Here is a 5,187-nt window from a genome sequence, read left to right on the forward strand (position 1 = left end):
TATTCCCCATCAGGGATATCCAACTTAGTCACTACACCCCATGTACATATACAACATACATTATTACAATGACGTTATCAACATCAATAACATCTCATCTCAATGTCATTATCAACATCAACATCATCTCATCTCAATGTCATTCTCAACATCAACATCATCTCATCTCAATGACATTATCAACATCAACATCATCTCCTCTCAATGACATTATCAACAATACCAATATCATTTCATATCAATATTATCATAAACACCAGCATCGTCTCATATAAATTATTATTATCAAAAACAACATTATCAGTAATCACATTCCACACATACATACATATAAATTTCCTGCTTGAAATTCACACTCCTCAGGTATTTAGACAGCATAAGTCTAATAAAACAATAATGTCATTTATCAATAATAGATGTATCACATCCCATTAGTCGAAAATATTATCTTTCTTGAAAACCAGCACGCACAGGGACAAACATACATTCTCATAATTTGGTTCTCTGACCCCAATTATGGTATCAAAGCCATAAATTATAATAAACTCCCTTCATCTATCATGAGCTCTTCATTAGCTCCTATTTGTGTCTCTTAGAGGCCTTTCTCGTTCATGTTCGTCGATCCAAACACAGAGTTCTATATAGCAAATCGAACGCAATTTAGTATAGATTTAAAAAACAAGGTTAATAATAACATTCGAGGTCAAATGCCCCTATCAAAATAAAAGGAACTAGGGGATGTTTCAAGTTCTACTACAAAGAGACGTCATTTTGAAATTCCGATCATGCCAATGTGACCGGAGTTCAACGAAGATCACGAAAACAACATCAATTTTACAAAAAGATAACTTTACAATGTCTATTTTTCAAGGTTTTTTCAAAGGAAGTGTAAAAACATCTTATTATGGTACCCAAAACACAAAAGACACTAAGAGAAGTTCAAACTAACTAGGAGAAAGACATAAAAATCAAGATTACCTCAGAGAAACTACAAAAGAAAGGATTGAGAGCTTATTCTATACTGAATCCTTAAGTTGGATTATGAGGATTTCATTCCGATTAAAGCATTCCTCTCTGTGTGGTGGTTCGACGGCTTGTGGTGGCCATCAGTGATTGTGGGTGGTGGAGGAGGAGTTTCTAGGGTTTTTGGATGAAGTTTAGAGAGAGAGAAAGAGAGCTAAAAACATGTAACTTTAAGCTGTTAGAAGTATTTATAATTTATAGATCTTGCTAAGCGAAATTCAACTTTTGATGCTAAGTATGACATTTTGCGCTCAACACAATTTCTCCTCGAGTTGGAATTACGCTTAGCGTTCTTGTCTCGCTAAGCCAGATATCCAAAAGCATTAGTTTGCAAATCCCAACGGTCAAAGCCTGAAGACTTGGGTTAAAGACCTACAATCCAAATTTGAAGGCAATCTAACGGTTAACAAGTTTAGGATCGCGGTGTTGCTGGAATAGGTTTTGATAAAACTTGAAATCTCATAATTTCAACATAGGTCAATCAAATTTCACATAACCTAACATTCACATTAAGCAATCACACATAGCTAATCCACACAATACCTCAACTCATCCAAATCAATCAAATAACACAAGAAATACATTAAACATCGATTTCCAATTAGCGAAATTTCAGGATGTTATTGATCATAAATATTTTCAAGAACTTCACTCGGGGTGTTACTATGTTCAATATTTTCTTCTAATGAAGTATTTTTCTGTAAATCCTTTTGTTCTTGATTGGAATTAAGACTATTAGTATTTCAATGTTATCTACAGGTAATTGTTCTATAATTTTTCATCAATTGTACTTGTTTCTATATCCTTTTTATGAATAGTAAGAAATTTATCAAGAGAACACCATGTTGAGATTGAATTAAATTTTCAATTTTTCAAAACTAGATTCATATTTCTTATTTGACATTTTATATTATCACAATTCTAAAAGTGTAAGAAGAAAATAAAATGAAAAGACAACAATAGAATTTATAAATAGAAATGTTATAAAGTAAAAAAGAGAGAACAATGAAATGCTAGAACCTGAAAATTGAGAAAATTACATATTGATGTTTTCTAATGCAACAATTTGTAACCAATTATCCACTCTGACAATTCACTTCACGTCTTAGGAAAATAATAGAAATATGAGAAAAAGAAGAGAAAAGATTAAGAATGAAATAGTGAAGAGAATGATGTGGAAATATTAATTTTTATAATTTGTATATAGAGATAAAAAAAATAACCATTAAGGTATAATATTGTAAATAACTAATCATCAAAATGATTTTTATTTCAATTAAAATCTTATTATTAATCACAAATTAATATTGTTATTAAAACTTTCCTGTTAAAAATCAATGTTTTCAATATATCATTAAAAAAGTAACTTGAAAAGTTTTGTGGCCAATGATTTCGTGAATATTGGAACTTGAAAAATTAATGATTGTATCTCATTGCTATTGAATATTTCCAATTTACTAGCAATATACCCATGATTGTGGTTGTGATTGTGTGCCTCTCAAATATCTACCATACTATTATAGCAAAAAAAAAAAAATCTAAATTATTAGTAAATTTTCAATTTGTGGGCCTAAGGCACAAGCCTAATTGGCCTTACTATCAACACGACACCAGTACTAGGCAATCCTATGAAGAAAAAAGATAAGGAACATTTTTTTTGGTTTGGATCAATAAATGTTAGTGTGTCAGTTTTATTTCAAACGTTAGTTGGGGTTTCAAACCCACAACCACATAAAATAAGAGATGAAAGGTAGAAGTAAAAGAAAGTGAAGTGAAAAAAAAAATCCTACAACACGTAATGACAACTCAACAATTTTTATAATACTCTCTTTGTTCTTAATTATAAGATTTTTTCAACTAATTTACATTGCTTAAGAAAAGTAATTAATTTAGTTAATCACATTAAATATATTAAGTTTTTGTACTATTATTTCAAAATTATCCTTTTTCTTGTCTTTCTATCCACTTAATTATTTCTCATTAATGTTTGAAGAGATAATAATTAAGTAAGAGTATGTAGAAAAAAATTAATGCATCTCAAAATTAGAAAAAAGACTTATAAAAATAAACAAACAAAATTCTAAAAAATATCTTTACTTAAGAACGGATGAAATACTATTTATAACAGATGGATAATAGATTAATAGGTTAGCTATTAAGTAAACCATCTTTGCAATTTTTAAAATTGGGGCATGATCTATCCAGTATGAAATATGTGGCCTTTTAAAGAAACATTTCAACAGTCTTAGCACATTGCTTGCCAGCAAAAAGTATTTTATGATTAATTAATCAACAATGTTGGAAACATGATTCCAAGTTAGAAGTAAGTCCAAATTTCAGTTACGCTTAAGATCATTAGAAATTGACACTATTAATACTTAGAAGTGGCCTTTCTTCAACACTAACTTAAGTCATGTTATATGTTCCAAGTATATCCTTAGTCTTGTTCTTTTTTTTGTTTATGTTGAGAACGTGCCTTTTTGATAATTTCAAAGTAGTTTTCATTTGAATAAGTCAAAATTATAATTTTGTTGCTATACATAAGTTAGTTTTTTATTTAAGTTAGTTTTGATTTTATTTTCTAACTATCAATAGCATTTTCTAAAATCAAGAGGCATTATATTTTATTTAGTTATCTCAATGTATTTAAATATGAGTTTCATTCAATAAAAATATAAGCTCATGTAATTCCTAGCTAGACTCTCACATTGTCTCCTTTGCTACTTTTCTATTCCAAGTTTTCTTTATCATAAAGCTAAAACTAAAACCAGCAATTGGTATCTATAGCCCTTTTTTCTTATGCGACTTGTAGAATAGAAGGTGAAACAAGTTTTTCCCAATTAACTCTTCTTGTCTTTTATAGGGAGAGTTATGACCTTTGGGAAGTAAATATGCAATTCTACATGGAGGCTTTGAATTTATGGGATGTTGTGGAAGAGGATTATGAAATGCATCTACTACCTGAAAATCATACCATAGCCCAAATAAAGAATCATAAGGAGAGAAAAACCAAGAAGACGAAGGCAATGTCATGTTTGTTTGTTGGTGTTTCACAAATGATCTTTACCAGAATTATAACCCTCAAGACACCCAAAGAAATTTGGAACTATTTGAAGGAATAATATGAAGGGGGCAAGAGAATTCGAGGCAATCAACTACTGAACCTAATGAAGGAATTTGAGCTACAAAAAAATTAAAGAGCCTGAGACAATTAAAGATTAGTTAGAGATACAACTTGCATTTCTAACAAGGTTAGATTGTTGGGCACTAAATTTGCAGATTCCAGAATTGTTGAAAAAATTCTGCTTATGGTACTAGAAAGATATGAAGCATCAATGATCACTTTGGAGAACACAAAGGACATGTCTAAGATCACTTTGTCAAAAGTATTGCATGCTTTGTAGGCTTAGGAGCAACGAAGGCTTATGAGGCAAGATCATACTATTGAAGGAGCTTTACTAGCCAAGCAACAAAGTGTGTCCAAATACAAAAAAAAAAACAAGGATTTTGATGGAACGAGAGTAAGTTCAACATCAACCAATGCAAAAGGAAATTAGAAGAAATCTTATCCACCTTGTCAACATTGCAGAAACAAAGGTCATCCTCCATTTAGATGCTGGAAAAGACTTGATGCTAAGTGCAATGAATGTAATCAAATGGGACATGAAGCCATTATTTTCAAATTCATGAATCAACCACATGGAGAAGTTGCAAAGGTTGTTGATCCAGATGAGGAGGTACATGAGGAGGAGTACTTGTTTGTTGATACATGTTTCTCTAGCATTGAATCAAGTCAAAATTGGCTTATTGACAGTGGTTGTACTAACCACATGACAAACAACAAAGATCTATTTAAGGAACTAAGCAATGCAAGCACATTGAAGGTTCAAGTTGAAAATGGTAAGTACATCATTGTGAATGGAAAATGAATAGGAGCAATCTCAACCAACAAAGATACAAAACTCATTTCTAATATGTTGTATGTTCCTGAAATTGATCAAAATTTGTTGAGTGTTGGACAACTAGTTGAGAAAGGTTTTAAATTGTTGTTCAAAAACAATAGCTGCTTGATTAAAGATGCAGATGATAAGATATTCTCAAAGTAAAATGAGAGGAATTTTTTGCTTAAATCCATGGAGGAGGAGAAATGCATTCCTATAAAGA

The sequence above is a fragment of the Glycine max genome, chromosome 9, assembly GCF_000004515.6.
Source record: "Glycine max cultivar Williams 82 chromosome 9, Glycine_max_v4.0, whole genome shotgun sequence".
NCBI lineage: Eukaryota > Viridiplantae > Streptophyta > Magnoliopsida > Fabales > Fabaceae > Glycine > Glycine max.